Genomic DNA, 19,423 nt, shown 5'->3' with positions numbered 1-19,423 from the left:
AGAGGGTGTGGAGAAAAGGGAAGACTCTTGCACTGTTGGTGGGAATGTAAATTGATACAGCCACTATGGAGAACAGTATGGAGGTTCCTTTAAAAACTACAAATAGAACTACCATACGACCCAGCAATTCCACTACTGGGCATATACCCTGAGAAAACCGTAATTCAAAAAGAGTCATGTACCAAAATGTTCATTGCAGCTCAATTTACAATAGCCAGGACATGGAAGCAACCTAAGTGTCCATCATCGGATCAATGGATAAAGAAGGTGTGGCACATATATACAATGGAATATTACTCAGCCATAAAAAGAAATGAAATGGAGGTATTTGTAATGAGGTGGATGGAGTTAGAGTCTGTCATACAGAGTGAAGTAAGTCAGAAAGAGAAAAACAAATACAGTATGCTAACACATATATACGGAATCTAAGGAAAAAAAAAATGGTCATGAAGAACCTAGTGGCAAGATGGGAATAAAGACACAGACCTACTTGAGAATGGACTTGAGGATATGGGCAGGGGGAGAGGTGAGATGTGACAGGTTGAGAGAGTGTCATGGACATATATACACTACCAAATGTAAAATAGATAGCTGGTGGGAAGCAGCCGCATAGCACAGGGAGATCAGCTCGGTGCTTTGTGACCACCTAGAGGGGTGGGATAAGGAGGGTGGGAGGGAGGGAGATGCAAGAGGGAAGAGATATGGGAACATATGTATATGTATAACTGATTCACTTTGTTATAAAGAAGAAACTAACACACCATTGTAAAGCAATTATACTTCAATAAAGATGTTTAAAAAAAATAAAGTAAAACATTTATAATTAAAAAAAAAGGATGTTGAACAGAAAATATGCTCAAGGGCTAGCCTTAAGTAAAAGGGCAAATTACATTACTTTGTGTATAGCATCTTCTCTGTTTTGTAAATTCATATAAACCAAAATGATGCACAGAGTTTTATATGTCTTATGTACTTATGTAGTCTGCACATTAAAAAGCCTTGGTAAAAGATAGGATAAACTGTGACCAGGATCTTATAAATATATTTAGCATATATTTCACAATAGTCACAGTTTCTTCTTACATTAAACCTTTTAAATGTCCATAAGTAGATAAGTGGAGGACCTGGCATATACATACAATGTGATTTAAGAGGCTCTAGGACTTTGACTCCTACAGTACAAATCAGTAAATGATAATATTACAATAATAACAACAACAGCAGCAGCAGCAAGAGCAACAAAATATTGCTAGCTCCACATCACCCACACTCTACCCCTCATTCTACAAAGTGTCTATTTACTTGGTCTTACTGCCTGTACTTCTAGCAAGTGATTCATGGAGAAGAAAATTCATCTCTTTTAAAAATGAAAATGGTTTCCAGGACAGTTATGCCATTAAAGACATTGCGTGGTGTATTTTAATCTACACAATTATACCTTTTGAAACATGCACTGAGTGTTCACTATATGTCTGACACTATGCTAGGGAAAGGGATGCAAGATGGCATCCAGGGCAAATAAGATGCATTCTTTGCCCACAAAGACATTACAGCCTAGTGTGGGGAATAGGTAAAGATAGATAAATTATAGCATAAGGCAATAGGTAGCTGCTACGGAAAGGCACACAAGGGCCCTCTACTCAATTGTGTGTGTATTTGTGTTTGTGTGTGTGTGTGAGAGAGACTGGGGAAGTTCAGAGATGAGAAGGGAGTCAAGGAAGGCATCTTAAGTGAGATTTCTCTTAAAATTAGTTTTGAAGGACAATTAGGAGTTGATGAGGTAAAGGAAAGAGGGCTACTGTGTACAGCCTAGGTAGCTACCCATTCAGAGGCTCAAGAGAATCTGGCACAATTCAGAACCTGCAAATAGTTGACTATGGCTGGAGTATAGAGTTTGAAGAGGAAAGCAACAGTGGGGAGAGATGAAAATGAAAAGATACATAGCATTAAGGTCATAAAAGCCCTTGTATTATGGCTTAAGGAGTTAAGACCTCCTCCTAATCAGATTTTCACCTCTAATAATTATTTCTAAGAAGAGCCATTAAGAAAATGCAGACTTTTATGGAGAGAATGAAAACAGCACTAATGTTTATTGAACATCTGCTATGCCGAGTAGTAATAAAGAGTCAGAGTCTATGTTTGATATTTGAGTGTGGACAGCATTTAAGCTCCAATCCTTCCCTTTTCTACCACCACATATTTGGTATTATAGATAAGGAAACCTGCATTTTGCTTGAGATCTTATCTCCTGCGGGAATTTGAGCCCCACAGCCTTACTCTGCAAGTATAACCATTCTCTAGCCCAGCTCTCTACAAAAGTCAAACCGACTCTGCTGTGCTCTTGCCGTTCCAGACCAACTTGTGCCTGTCTTGCCGCTACACACAAGTTCATTGTGTGAATAATGTTTTCTTGCAAATTCTCAACGTGTATGAAGTGTGATGAGTTTCAATATCTGACCTATTATTTAAGCAAGGTCCATCCCACTTTCATGCAGGTGATCATAAAACATTGAGGCTGTTTAAAGATTTACCAGGGGCTTCCCTGGTGGTTCAGTGGTTGAGAATCTGCCTGCCAATGCAGGGGACACGGGTTCGAGCCCTGGTCTGGGAAGATCCCATATGCCACGGAGCAACTAGGCCCGTGAGCCACAATTACTGAGCCTGCGCATCTGGAGCCTGTGCTCCGCAACAAGAGAGGCCGCGGTAATGAGAGGCCTGCGCACCGCGATGAAGAGTGGCCCCCACTTGCCGCAACTAGAGAAAGCCCTCGCACAGAAACGAAGACTCAACACAGCCATAAATAATAAATAAATAAATTTTTTTAAAAAGTAGAGGAATAAAGATTTACCATATATAATCTCATTTATTTATCAATACAACAATTTGAGTTAGCTCTTATTATTTGTGATTTGCAGAGGAGAAAATTAATCTTCAGAGAGGTTGCTTAATCTGTCCAAGGCCACACAGCTAATAAGTGGCAGTATCAGGATGTGAATTCAGTTCTGTCAAAATCCATAATCCCTGCAGAAAAGAGAAGACCTGGGTAGAGGGCTGAGGATTATGACCTTGCATGACTAGAGGTAACATTTTCCTTATCTACAAAGTGCAGAAGTCTAGAAAGAAAAATAAATCATTAGTGAAGCCATATTGGCAGTAATCCATAGAAAAAGTGCAGTGGTGTGGATTTAGTCTAGCCAGAATTGTTTTATTTTTCCTAAAGTTGGCATTACAGTTAATGAAAAATATCAGTGAATAAAGTCATCATTACAAGCTTCTCCTATAGAGATAGCAAATAGTTCTTCTCTTTGGTCATTCTTTAATTTGTTATTTCTTTTTTGGTTTTCCCAAAGAGAGTTCTAGTCTTTATCCTCCACTCCTAGGAGGTAATTTCTAACTACTTGGAATAGTCCAAACAAAGGAATGTCTTTGTTTTGCATTGTGGGTTCTGTGGACCACACTTAATAGTTTACACTAATGAGATGACTCATGGTAGGTCCCTTGGGCCCTGTGATATCAGCCAGGCCTCCAGGAAGTAGGGAGGATGGAGACTGACTTCAACCACAAGGGCAATCAATCAATTAATCATTCCTATATACTAAAGTTCCAATAAAAACTCTGGACACCAAAGTTCAGGTAAATTCCCCAGTTTGGCAATAATCTGAGTACATTGTCACACATTAATGGCAGGAGAGTACTACAGAATAAATGTTTGTGTCTCTCTAAATTCATATATTGAAACCTAACCTTCAGTGTGATGGTAGTAGGACATGGGGTCTTTGGGGGGTGATTAGGTCATGAGGGTGGAACCCTCAGGAATGGGATTATTGCCCTTATTAAAAGAAGACCCCAGAAATCTCTCTTTCCCTTTCCACTCTCTAAGGTTATAGTGAGAAGATGTCAGTCTATGAATCAGGAAGCAGATCCTCACAAGACACCAAATCTACTGAAACCTTTATCTTGGATTTCTCAGCATTCAGAACAGTGAGATATAAATTTCTCTTGTTTATAAGCTGTCCAATCTATGGTACTTTTGTTATATCAGCCTGAACTAACTAACACAGAAGATATTATGTCCTGAGAACAATGGTAGCTTTGCATTTGGAATCCTTCCAGACTCTGCCTTATGTATCTCTTTCTATGGTTAATTTTCTGTACCAATTCCTTATAGGAAACCATAATAGGTTGCAGTGAGTTCTGGGAGTCTTTCTAGTGAATTATTGAACTCAGGGGGATTTGGGGAAACTTCCAAAATTGTAGTGTCAGAAATGAGAGGTGTCTTGTGTGGATTATTCCCTCTAAATTTGTAATTGGTCCTTAACTGCCTGTAGTTTGGGTCAGAAGCCTTGGGTGGACTTGGCTGACTGGAGTACTGTGCCTTCAACCTCATAATTTAGCTAACTTAAAGAACTTATATGGCTAAACTGCAATGTAGTCACTTCTGACTTGGGGAAAAGGATAGCAGGTATTTAAAATTCCATCCTTATCACAAATTTTAGCATTTCTTAATGATTTTCATATGAGAAATATAAAAACAAACAGTTCAAATGGAGTCATATTATTTTTAAGTATAAAAAAGGCCGAATGCTTCAGTAGATTATTAAATACTAGAGAAATCTCACAGAAATTAATAAAAATAAAAATAATTATAAAATACAAATACCTGTAGTGTTTCATTTCTTCATTTATTTGAGAATAATTCTATCCTATTACTATAAGATAAATTATTTATATGCATAACCTGTTAGTCTAATTTATTATAAGCAACAGGACTTTATTTTATATTATGTTAAATTACAAAGTATGCCACTAGAGTGTGCTAAAACATTTTCTTAGATTAGATAATAATTTCTAAAATCAATACTTTTATAAACTGCTCTGAGCAAAAAGTTCCATTTATTACTATATTAACATTATAAAACATATTTGTAGAAATTAATGTAATAACAAAACTTTTCCACTTTTCTATTAAGTATCTTAGATTTTTTTTTACACAATTTTGTGATATCTATATGCTTCCAGATTATGAAGCTATTGGAAATACTAATTATAAGACCTATCATTAAGTGCAGCAGTAAAGTCTTGGCTTTCACATTGTTTATTCTGTTGAAGGAACACAATGTGAATAATTGGTAGTAGGGCCCAAACATCAAAGAAAGCTAGTACATTAGTAGAAAATGCATTAATATTGTGGCAATGTGAGGTTAAAATATCACTTCTCTTTTCTCCACACCCTCTCCAGCATTTATTGATGGAGAAAAGGGAAGACTCTTGCACTGTTGGTGGGAATGTAAATTGATACAGCCACTATGGAGAACAGTATGGAGGTTCCTTAAAAAACTACAAATAGAACTACCATACGACCCAGCAATCCCACTACAGGGCATATACCCTGAGAAAACCGTAATTCAAAAAGAGTCATGTACCAAAATGTTCATTGCAGCTCAATTTATAATAGCCAGGACATGGAGGCAACCTAAATGTCCATCATTGGATGAATAGATAAAGAAGATGTGGCACATATATACAATGGAATATTACTCAGCCATAAAAAGAAACGAAATGGAGTTATTTGTAGTGAGGTGGATGGAGTTAGAGTCTGTCATACAGAGTGAAGTAAGTCAGAAAGAGAAAAAACAAATACAGTATGCTAACACATATATATGGAATCTAAGGGAGAAAAAAGGTCATGAAGAACCTAGTGGTAAGACAGGAATAAAGACACAGACCTACTAGAGAATGGACTTGAGAATATGGGGAGGAGGAAGGGTAAGCTGTGACAAAGTGAGAGAGTGGCATGGACATATATACACTACCAAACGTAAAATAGATAGCTAGTGGGAAGCAACCACATAGCACAGGGAGATCAGCTCGGTGCTTTGTGACCACCTAGAGGGGTGGGATAGGGAGGGTGGGAGGGAGGGAGATGCAAGAGGGAAGAGATATGGAAACATATGTATATGCATAACTGATTCACTTTGTTATAAAGCAGAAACTAACACACCATTGTAAAACAATTATACTCCAATAAAGATGTTAAATAAATAAATAAATAAATAAAAATAAAATAAAATATCACTTCTGGTATCAACCAAATTTAGAATAAAGATGGCAAATATATCAAATTTTGATTATTTTGGTTTTATTCAAAAGGTTGATCACATGTAGATGTGTACTTATATTGATCATATACAGTCGTCCCTCAGTATCCATGGGAGATTGGTTCCAGGACTCCCCGTGGATATCAGAATCCCTGGATGCTCCAGTCCCTTATTTAAAATGATGTGTATTTGTATATAACCTATGCACATCCTCTCATATACTTTAAATCATCTCTAGATTACTTATAATATCTAATACAATATAAATGCTATATAAATAGTTGCTGACACGTGATGAATCCAAATTTTGCTTTTTGGAAATTCCTTGAAAATGTTTTCAAATATTTTTGGTCTCTGGTTGTGGAACCCGTGGATACAGAGGCCCGACTGTAAATGAACATAAAGTGTAAAGGATTTTTGAAGTGAAGGCACAAAATAAGAGAAAAAATTATGACTGTAACCCTGGTCTTCTTTATGGAAACATCTTGCATAACCTTAGGGAAATTTTATCAGGATACAGCTAAATGCAAAGAGAAGGGCAGAATAGGAACCCAAGAAATAAACGTATCTTTCACTTTCCTGTCACACTCCTCCCCAACTGGAATGCCCCACAAAATCCAGGGAAAAAACAATGCCCTAATTCATATCTAGGTCTCGTTTTTCACACTCATAAACATTTAAATACAGACTAGGAAACTTTGAATGTTTGTATTTGTTGATGTAGAGGGGAAACGAGGTATAACTTGCCAGTAGATTCTGCTATCTCCACCCTTATTATGTTCACCAGAATTTTCAGCCAGCCATCTAAATTCCAACCTACCACCAAGACTCCAATGTATTCTGAGAATTCAATTCCTGTTGAGGATCCCTGACATACAATATTAGAAATGGGAGAGAGGCTATAACCATAGATATAGAGGGTTTAAAAAATTCTAATAATAAATTTAGCTTAATAGGTCCTATATCTTTAGTACATGGATTTTAGAGGAAATTTTGTTATAAAAATTGGCTTGAAATAGGTAGCGGTAACAGTAGAAGAAATTGTGAAAATGTCCAAAAATGCATATATACCTTGTCCAGATGACTTTATAGGTAAATTCTTTCAAAAATACAAGGGAGAGATAATTCATGTGTCATTTAATTTATTCTAGAAGATAAAGGAGGAAAATCCTTCCTTTTATTTTATGAATCAAATATAAATAACTTGATACCTAAACCTGACAAAAAAAGCACACTGATAAAATCTAAAAACCAAAGTAATGTATGGAGGTAGGCACAATAACATTAAATGTTAAATAATGAAACTCAGGAGTATATTAAAAGACTCATACACCATAATCAAGGACAATTTATCCCATAAGTGTGAGGATGGTTCAAAATTAGGAGATCTATTATTATAATGGTTTCTCATAATAGATCAAATGAGATAATATACACATGCATGCACACAATTTTCCTCTAAATGATGAAATGGTATTTAAGAAAATACACTCCCAAATTCATTTATGAGGACACCATTACCGTGATACCAAAACCAAAGACACTACAAAAAAGAAAATTACAGGCCATTACCTTTGATGAATGTAGATATAAAAATCTTCAACAAAATATTAGCAAACCAAAGCCAACAATATATAAAAAGGATCATACACCATGATCAAGTGGGATTTATTCAAAGGATGCAAGTGTGGTTCAATATTCACACATTAATCAATGTGATACACCACATTAACAAAAAGAAGGATAAAAATCACATTATCATCTCAATAGATGCATAAAAATCATTTGTCATATTCAGCATCCATTCATGATAAAAACTCTCATCAAAGTGGGTACAGAGGGAAAATATCTCAACATAATAAAGGCTATTTAGGACAGACCTACAGCTAACTTCATACTCAACAGTGAAAGACTTTCCTCTAAATTCAGGAATAAGACAAAGATGTCCACCCTTGCCACTTCTATTTAACACAGTATTGAAAGTCTTAGTCACAGCAATCAGACAAGAAAATGAAGAAAATGTATCCAAGTTGGGAGAGAAAAAGTAAAACTGTCACTATTTGCAGATGACATGATACTTTATATAGAAAACCCTAAAGTCTCCACCGAAAAAGTGTAAGAACTAAGAAGTGAATTCAGCAATGTTGCAGGATACAAGATTAATATGCAGAAATCTATTGCTTTTCTATACACTAATAATGAAATATCAGAAAGCAAAAATTTAAAAAAAAAATTCCACTTCAAATGGCCTCAAAAAGAATACAATGCCTAGAAATAAACTTAACCAAGGAAGTGAAAGACTTATACCCTGAAAACTGTGAAACTTGTTGAAGGAAACTGAAAATGATACAAAGAAATAGAAAGATGTCCTGAACTACTGGACTGGAAAAATTAATATTTTTAAAATGGCCATACTACTCAAAGCAATCTATGATTTAACTCAATACCTATCATCATACCCATGACATTTTTCACAGAACAAGAAGAAATAATCCTAAAATTTATATAGAACCACAGTATACCCCAAATTGTCAAAGCAATCTTTGACAAAAAAAAAAAACCAAAAAACTGGAGGTTTCAAAATCCCAGACTTTAGACTATACTACAAAGCTACAGTATTCAAAACAGTAAGGTACTGGCACATAAACAGACACATAGATCAATGGAACAGAATAGGGAGCCCAGAAATAAATTCACACACTTATGGTCAATTAATCTACAACAAAGGAGGCAAGAATATACAATGAAGAAAAGACAGTCCCTTCAATACGTGGTGCTGGGAAAACTGAACATATACATGTAAAATAATGAAACTAGAACATTTTCTCACACCATACACAAAAATAAAATCAAAATGGATGAAAGGCTTAAGTCTTAGACCTGAAACCATAAAACTCCTAGAAGTGAACATAGGCAGAACATACTTTGACATAAATCATAGCAGTAATGTTTGGATCTCTCTCCTAAGGCAAAATAAATAAAAGAAAAAATAAACCAATGTGACCTAATAAAATTTAAATGCCTTTGCACAGCAAAGGAAATTATCAACAAAACAAAAAGACAAATACTGAATGGGAGAAATTATTTGCAAATGATATAACAGATAAGGGGTTAATATCCACAATACATAAACTGCTCATACAACTTAATAATAACAAACAAACCAATCAAAAAGTGGGCAAAAGACCTAAATAGACATTTTCCCAAAGAAGACATACAGATGGTTAACAGGCACATGAAAAGAAACTCAACATCACTAATTATCAGAGAAATGCAAATCTCAACAAGAATGAGTTATCACCTCACAACTGTCAGAATAGCTATCATTGAAAAGTATGAAAATTATAAATGTTGGCAAGGATGTGGAGAAAAAGGAACACTTGTACACTTTTGGTGGGAATGTAAATTGGTGCTGCCAGTATGCAAAGCAATATGGAGTTTCCTCAAAAAAACTAAAAATAGAATTACCATATGATCTAGCAATTCCACTCCTAGGTATATATCTGGAAAAAACAAAAACTCTAATTTGAAAAGATACATGCATCCCAACGTTCATAGCAGCACTATTTACAATAGCTAAGATAGGGAAGAAACTCAAGTTTCCATCAACCAACAATGGGATATAAAAGAAGTCCATATGTACAATGGACTATTACTCAACCATAAAAAAGAATGAAATTCTGCCATTTGCAGCAACATGGATGGACCTAGAGAATATTATGTTTATTGAGAGAGATGAATACTGTATGATATCCCTTATATCTGGAATCTAAAAAAAATAATGCAAATGAATGTGTATAACAAAACAGACACAATGACATAGAAAACAAACTAGTAGTTACCAAATGGGAGAGAGAAGTAAGGAGGAGCAAGTTAGAGATATAGGATTAAGAGATACAAACTACTATGTATAAAATAGATAAGCAACAAGGATATATTGTATGGCACAGGGAATTATTTCCATTACCTTATAATAACTTTTAATGGTGTATAATCTGTAAAAGTACTGAATCATTATGCTGTACACCTGAAACTAATATAATATTGTAAATCAACTATACTTCAATAAAAAAAGAAATAGGATATACAAGAATGGGAAGTGAGGAACAAATTTGTGACAGACAATATGATTGGTACAGAGAAAATTCCAGAAGATCAACTAAAAAATAAGTGCAATAATTAGAAATAATCATCCTCATAACAATCCTATTGGATAGGGTCTGATGCAGCTGCTCTTTCACAATGAGAAAAAAAAATCACAGAGAGATCAAATAATTTGAGCAAGGTTACACCGCTAGAAAGTGGAAGAGCCAGGAATTGGTTCTTCATTGTCTGATTCAAGTAGTGAAACAGAAACTACATTTTAAAAATAGCCAAGACATGGAAGCAACCTAAATGTCCATTGATAGATGAATGGATAAACAAGGTGTGGTACATATGTACAATGGGATATTACTCAGCCATTAAAAAGAATGAAATAATGCCATTTGCAGCAACATGGATGGACCTGGAGATTATCATACTAAGTGAAGTAAGTCAGAGAAAGACAAATATCATATGATATCGCTTATATGTGGAATCTAAAAAAAATGATACAAATGAACACGTTTACAAAACAGAAACAGATTCACAGACTTAGAGACTGAACTTATGGTTACCAGGGGGGAAAGTGGGGGGGAGGGATAGATTGGGAGTTTGGGACTGACATGTACACACTACTATATTTAAACTAGATAACTGACAAGGACCTACTTAATAGCACAGGAACTCTGCTCAATATTCTGTAATAACCTAACTGGGAAAAGAATTTGAAAAAGAATAGATAAATGTATATGTATAACTGAATCACTTTGCTGTACACCTGAAACTAATACAACATTGTTAATCAACTATACTCTAATATAAAAATTAAAAAAAAAAGATTCCACTAACAAATTCAATTAAAAACACAGCACAGTGACATAACTGTAAGATGAAATGTATAGGCCTTCTATGAAGAAACAATTAAGATTTATTGAAATACATTTACTGCTTGAAAAATAAAAAGATGAAAAATAAATAATAAATGTTATTCAATTTCAATGAGCTCCATAATAGGACTATTAAAAAAAAAAAAAAAAAAACTAGAACACATTCAAAGTTCATCAGGCAGAATAAATGGGCAAAAATAACAAAAAATATTTTGAAAAAGAACAATAAGGAGAGAATACCACACCACTTTTTAAAATGTGTTTTAAAATTATTAAAAATTAACCTATGTTTTGGCATAGGAATTGCCAAACAAATACAGTGATTCCTAGAGTTCATTGATTATTCATTCTATATCAAACACTGCTTTTAATAGTTCCCACGTATTTCTTAATTTAAACCACTTTACACATATTATCTCATTTAACCCTTTCCTAATCCTAAGACGTAGACACCATTATTATCCCAATTTTATAAATGGGGATATTGAGACACAAAACGTAACTTTCTAAAAGGCTCAAAACTAATAAATGATGGTCTGTATGACTCCAAAGTCTGCACTCTGAACCACTGTATTGTGCATAGTGAAATATGAAACTCAACTACATACTGAAGAACAAATAAGCACTTAGCATACGATGCCAATGGCATTTTAAATCAGTATGAAAATGTTGGTGTGATTGACTGATTCCCAGGGTAATGATAGTATTGAGGGTTGGTGGGCAGCAGGGCTACTTTTTTGCATCACTTAACAACACAAAACAAATTTTTAATGGGTTAAAGAATTAAATTTTCTAAGAGAAAATAAAATGTTTTGGAAGAAAACATGGGTGAATATTTATATGATTTGAGGTTTTGGAAGGATTTTACTAAACAAAATATAAGGCATAAAAGATTGATCGACCTGACTTCATAAAAATTTAAATATTCTGAAAGTCCATAAGAAAGAAACAAGCTCATGAACAATATCAAAAGAGAAATGAAAAATGAAAAAATGGGAGACATATTAAGGAAAAAGAAAAATTTGATAGAATTAATATAAAGAGTGTTTTAGCAAGATAATATGCAAGAGAGAAACATACTAATAGAAAAATACGTAAAGGGCATGAAAAGGAATATCACTGAGAAAAAGCAAATGGCCATAAGCATGTGAAAAAGTGTTTAATGCTAGTAGTGAACAAAGAAAATCAAAATACCGATGAGATGAAATTTTCCACCAAATTAGTGAGTTTTCTTAAAAAGTATAATACTCAGATTTACCAAGTCATTTTAAAACACTGTTCATGAAATTATTAAATAATCCTGACTTTCTACAAGGCTGTTTTACCACATACATTAAGAATCTTATAAATGCTCATATAAATTCCCAATTTAAAAAAATCAAGATTCATTCATAGAGTAGGATACTAGGGAAAAGAGAAATTTCTTTTTTCCAAAGTACACTAAATTGAAATTACCTCATTATTTGTTTGACTACCCCAATAAATATAGTCCAGTGACTCTATTTAATTTACTTTGTTCACACTTTCATTAAATTCCTCAACAACCAGTACAGAGCTGGGCATATGATAAATGCTAATAAATATTTTCCAAATGAATGAATCAAAATGTATGCATAAATCTATACTTCAATCTTAATTTTGTTTTAAAAATTAGAAGAGGGATATATATATATATGTATATATATATCCATAATATAAGACTAGAAAAATATATATTTATAGTAATCAAACCTGGTTGGTGAAATTATGGAAGACTTTAATTTATTCCACAGAAAAGTCCCATTTCCTCAATTTCCTAACAGGAACACAATTTAAAAAATTAAAACATAATAAAATTGTCTTCATATAATAAAATGTCATAAAATTAAAATGTTTCAACAAACCATAAAAAATATTGTAACATGATTATCAAATTATTCATGCTTTATATACAGAGAGATCACATAAATAGAAATTAAAACCAGTAATAATTCAAGAAATAATTGAGATGACTTTCAAGATGGCAGAGGAGTAAGATGTGACGATCACCTTCCTCCCCACAAATAAATCAAAAATAATCTACATGTGGAACAACTCCTACAGAACACCTACTGAACGCTGGCAAAAGACCTCCGACTTCCCAAAAGGCAAGAACTCCCCACATACATGGGTAGAGCAAAAGAAAAAAGACAAAACGAAGACAAAAGAATAGGGACAGGACCTGCACCTCTGGGAGGGAGCTGTGAAGGAGGAAAAGTTTCCACACACTAGGAAAACCCTTTACAGATGGAAAGGGGGGGATGGTGGGGAGCTTTGGAGCCATGGAGGAGAGTGCAACAACATAGGTACAGAGGGCAAAGTGGAGAAATTCCCGCACAGAGGATCAGTGCCGGCCAGCACTCACCAGCCTGAGAGGCTTGTCTGCTCACCCACTGGTGTGAGTGGGGGATGGGAGCTGAGTTTTGGAGTTCAGATCTCAGGGAGAGGACTGGGGTTGGCAGCATGAACACAGCCTGAAGGAGGCTAGTCAGCCTCAGCCAACTGGGAGGGAGTCCAGAAAAATGTCTGGATCTGCCTAATAGTCAAAAGACCATTGTTTCAGGATGCACAAGGAGAGGAGATTCAGAACACCACTTAAACGAGTTTCAGAGAGGGGCCTGAGCTATGGCTATCAGCACGGACACCAGAGTTGGGCAAGAAATGCTAAGGCTGCTATTGTAGCCACCAAGAATCGTATGTGCAAGCACAGGTCACTATCCACACCACCCCATCCATGAGCATGTGCAGCCTGCCACTGGTAGGGTCCTGTGATTCAGGGACAACTTCCCTGGAAGAACACATTGCACACCTCACTCCGGTCTCTACTGCCACAGGCTAGCCCCACATACTGTACCCTCTCTTCCCCGGCCTCAGTGAGCCAGAGCCCCCTAATCAGCTGCTCCTTTAACCCCATCTTGTTTGGGTGAAGAACAGAAACCAGAGGGTGGCCTAAATACAGAGGTGGGGCCAAATACAAAGGTGAAACCCAGCAGCTGTGTGAACAAAGAAGAGAAAGGGAAATTTCTCCATGCAGCCTCAGGAGCAGCGGATCAATACTCCACAATTATCTTAATGCACCCTGCTTCTGTGGAATACCTGAATAGACAAGGAATCATCCCCAAAATTGAGGTAGTGGACTTTGGGAGCAACTGTAGACTTGGGGTTTGCTGTATGTGACTGACAAGATTCTTATTTTTATGTTTATCTTAGTATAGATTTTAGTGCTTGTTATCATTAGTGGATTTGTTCATTGGTTTGGTTGCTCTCTTTTTTTAATTACTTTTACTTTTTTTATTTTAATAATATTTTTTCTTCTTTATTTTAATAAATTTATTTTATTTTATTTATTTTTTCTATTTCTTTGTTTTTTTTTCTCCCTTTTCTTCTGAGCTGTGTGGCTGACAGGGTCTTAGTGCTCTGTCTGGGTGTCAGGCCTGAGCCTCTGAGGTGTGACAGCTGAGTTCAGGACATTGTGCCATGAGAGACCTACAGGCCCAAAGTAATATAAACTGGGGAGAGCTCTCCCAGAGATTTCCATCTTAATGCTAAGACCCAGCTCCACTCAATGACAAGCAAGTTCCAGTGCTGGATACCCAATGCCAAACAACTAGCAAGACAGGATCACCAGACCAAAAAACTGAAGAGGAAATTGGCAGGCTACCTGAAAAGAATTCAGAGTAATGCTAGTAAAGATGATCAAAAATCTTGGAAATAGAATGGAGGAAACATAAGAAACGTTTAACAAGGACCTAGAAGAACTAAAGAGCAAACAAAAAATCATGCAAACACAATAAATAAAATTAAAATTTCTCTAGAAGGAATCAATAGCAGAATAACGGAGGCAGAAGAACAGATAAGTGACTTGAAAGATAAAATAGTGAAAAAAAACTACCACAGAGCAGAATAAAGAAAAAAGAATGAAAAAAATTGAGGGCAGTCTCAAAGACGTCTGGGACAACATTAAATGAAAAGACATTTGAATTATAGGGATCCGAGAAGAAGAAGAGAAAAAGAAAGGGTCTGAGAAAATATTTGAAGAGATTATAGTTGAAAACTTCCCTAGTATGGGAAAGGAAAGAGTCAGTCAAGTCCAGGAAAATCAGAGAGTCCCATACAGGATAAATCCGAGGAGAAACTGGACAAAACAAATATTAATCAAACTATCAAAAATTAAATACAAAGAAAAATTATTAAAAGCAGCAAGGGAAAAGCAAAAAATAACATACAAGGGAACCGCCATAAGTTTAACAGCGGATTGTTCAGCAGAAACTGTGCAAGCCAGAAGGGAGGGACAGGACGTATTTAGAGTGATGAAAAAGATAAAACTACAACCAAGATTACTCTATCCAGCAAAGATCTCATTCAGATTTGATGGAGAAATTAAAACCTTTACAGACAAGCAAAAGCTAAGGGAATTCAGCACCACTGAACCAGCTTCACAACAAATGCTAAAGGAACTTCTCTAGGCAAGAAACACAAGGGAAAGAAAAGACCTACAATAACCAATACAAAACTATGAAGAAAATGGGAATAGGAACATAAATATCGATATTTACCTTAAATGTAAATGGATAAAATGCTCAAACCAAAAGACATAGACTGGCTGAATGGATACAAAATGAGACACATATATACGCTGTCTACAAGAGACCCACTTCAGACCTAGGGAAACATACAGACTGAAAGTGAGGGTATGGAAAATGATATTCCATGCAAATGGAAATCAAAAGGAAGCTGGAGTAGCAATTCTCATGTCAGACAAAATGACTTTAAAATAAAGACTATTACAAGAGACAAAGAAAGACACTACAGAATGATCAAGGTTCGATCCAAGAAGAAGATATAGCTATTGTAAATATTTATGCACCCAAAATAAGAGCCTTCAATACATAAGGCAAATGCTAAAAACCGTAAAAAGGGAAATAGCCAGTAACACAATAGTAGGGGACAATAACAACCCACTTTAACCAATGGACAGATCATCCAAAATGAAACTAAATTAGGAAACACAAGCTTTAAATGACACATTAAACAAGATGGACTTAATTGGTATTTATAGGACATTCCATCCAAAAACAACAGAATACACTTTCTTCTCAAGTGCTCATGGAACATCCTCCAGGATAGGTCATATCTTGGGTCACAAATCAAGCTTTGGTAAATTTAAGAAAATTGAAATTGTATCAAGTATCTTTTCCGACCACAACGCTATGAGACTAGACATCAATTATAGGAAAAAAATCTGTAAGAAATACAAACACATGGAGGTTAAACAGCACAGTACTTAATAACTTAATATCATTTACAGGGAAAAAACTGTAAAGAATACAAACATATGGAAGCTAAATGATACACTGCTAAATAACCAAGATATCACTGAATAAATCAAACAGGAATCAAAAAATACTTAGAAACAAATGACAATGAAAACACAATGACACAAAACCTATGGGATGCAGCAAAAGGAGTTCTAAGAGGGAAGTTTAGAGCAAAACAATCCTACCTCAATAAATATGAAAAATTTCAAATAAACAACATAACCTTTCACATAAAGCAATTAGAGAAAGAAGAACAAAAAAAACAAAAGTTAGTAGAAGGTAAGAAGTCATAAAAATTAGATCAGAAATAAATGAAAAAGAAATGAAGGAAACAATAGCAAAGATCAATAAAACTAAAAATTCTTTGAGGAGATAAAATTGATAAACCATTAACCAGACTCATCAAGAAAAGAATGGAAAAGACTCAAATCAACATCATTAGAAATGAAAAACGAGAAATAACAACTGACACTGCAGAAATAAAAAGGATCATGAGAGATTACTACAAGCAAATATATGCCAATAACATGGACAACCTGGAAGAAATAGACAAATTCTTAGAAAAGCACAGCCTCCAAGACTGAACCAGGAAGAAATAGAAAATATAAACAGATCAATCACAAGCACTGAAATTGAAACTGTGATTAAAAATCTTCCAACAAACAAAAGTCCAGGACAAGATGCCTTCACAGGAGAATTCTATCAAACATTTACAGAAGATCTAACACCTATCCTTCTCAAACTCTTCCAAAATATAACAGAGGGAGGAACACTCCCAAACTCATTCTATGAGGGCACCATCACCCTGACACCAAAACCAGACAAAGATGTTACAAAGAAAGAAAAATACAGGTCAATATCACTGATGAACATAGATGCAAAAATCCTCAATAAAATACTAGCAAACAGAATCCAACAGCACATTAAAAGGATCATACAGCATAATCAATTGGGGTTTACCCCAGGAATGCAAGGATTCTTCGATATATGCAAATCAAACAATGTGACACAACATATTAACCAACTGAAGGACAAAAACCACATGATCTTTCTCCAAAGAAGATATACAGATTGCCAACAAACACATGAAAGAATGCTCAACACCATTAATCATTTGAGAAATGCAAATCAAAACTACAATGAGATATCATCTGACACCGGTCAGAATGGCCATCATCAAAAAATCTACAAACAATAAATGCTGGAGAGGGTGTGGAGAAAAGGGAAGACTCTTGCACTGTTGGTGGGAATGTAAATTGATACAGCTACTATGGAGAACACTATGGAGGTTTCTTAAAAAACTAAAAATAGAACTACCATACAACCCAGCAATCCCACTACTGGGCAAATACCCTGAGAAAACCATAATTCAAAAAGAGTCATGTACCAAAATGTTCATTGCAGCTTAATTTACAATAGCCAGGACATGGAAGCAACCTAAGTGTCCATCAACAGATGAATGGATAAAGAAGATGTGGCATATATATACAATGGAATATTACTCAGCCAGAATAAGAAATGAAATTGAGTTATTTGTAGTGAGGTGGATGGACCTAGAGTCTGTCATACAGAGTGAAGTAAGTCAGAAAGAGAAAAACAAATACCGTATGTTAACACATATAAATGGAATCTAAGAAAAAAAATAGTCATGAAGAACCTAGTGGCAAGACGGTAATAAAGACACAGACTTACTAGAGAATGGACTTGAGGATATGGGGAGGTGGAAGGGTAAGCTGTGACAAAGTGAAAGAGTGGCATGGACATATGTACACTACCTAACATAAAATAGATAGCTAGTGGGAAGCGGAAGCAGCCACAGAGCACAGGGAGATCAGCTCGGTGCTTTGTGACCACCTAGAGGTGTGGGATAGGGAGGGTGGGAGGGAGGGAAACACAAGAGGGAAGAGATATGGGAACATATGTATATGTATAACTGATTCACTTTGTTATAAAGCAGAAACTAACACACCATTGTAAAGCAATTATACTCCAATAAAGATGTTAAAAAAAAAAAGAATGAAAAAAGAAAGTGAAACCTAAAAAAAAAAAATGATCATCTCAATAGATTCAGAAAAAGCTTTCGACAAAATTCAACACGCATTTATGATAAAAACCCTCCAGCAAGTAGGCACAGAGAGAACTTACCTCAACATAATAAAGGCCATATACATGGGTTTATTTATTTAAAGTCACAGACAACATCATTCTCAATGGTGAAAACCTGAAACCATTTCCACTAAGATCAGGAACAAGAAAAGTTTGCCAACTCTCAACACTATTATTCAACATAGTTTTGAAAGTTTTACCCACAGTATTCAGAGAAGGAAAAGAAATAAAGGAATCCAAATTGGAAAGAGGAAGTAAATTGTCACTGTTTGCAGATGACATGATACTATACATAGAGAATCTTACAGATGCTACCAGAAAACTGCTATATCTAATCAATGAATTTCGTAAAGTAACAGGATACAAATTAATGCACAGAATTCTCTTGCATTCTATACACTAACGATGAAAAATCTGAAAGAGAAATTCAGGAAACCCTCCCATTTACCACTGCAAAATAAAGAATAAAATACCTAGGAATAAACCTACCTAAGGAGACAAAAGACCTGTATGCAGAAAACTATAAGACACTGCTGAAAGAAATTAAAATGATGCAAACAGATGGTGCGATATACCATGTTCTTGGATTGGAAAAATCAACACTGTGAAAATGACTATAGTACCCAAAGCAATCTAGAGATTCAATGCAATCCCTATCAAACTGCCAAACGCATTTTTCACAGAACTAGAACAAAAAAGTTTATAATTTGTATGGAAACACAAAACACCCTGAATAGCCAAAGCAATCTTGAGAAAGAAAAGCAGAGCAGGAGGAATCGGGCTCCCAGACTTCAGACTATACTACAAAGCTACAATAATCAAGACAGTTTGGTACTGGCACAAAAACAGAAATATAGATCAATGGAGCAAGATAGAAAGCCCAGAGATAAACCCACAGACATATGGTCACCTT

The sequence above is a fragment of the Balaenoptera musculus genome, chromosome X (assembly GCF_009873245.2).
Source record: "Balaenoptera musculus isolate JJ_BM4_2016_0621 chromosome X, mBalMus1.pri.v3, whole genome shotgun sequence".
Taxonomy (NCBI): domain Eukaryota; kingdom Metazoa; phylum Chordata; class Mammalia; order Artiodactyla; family Balaenopteridae; genus Balaenoptera; species Balaenoptera musculus.
This window is presented reverse-complemented; position numbering follows the sequence as displayed.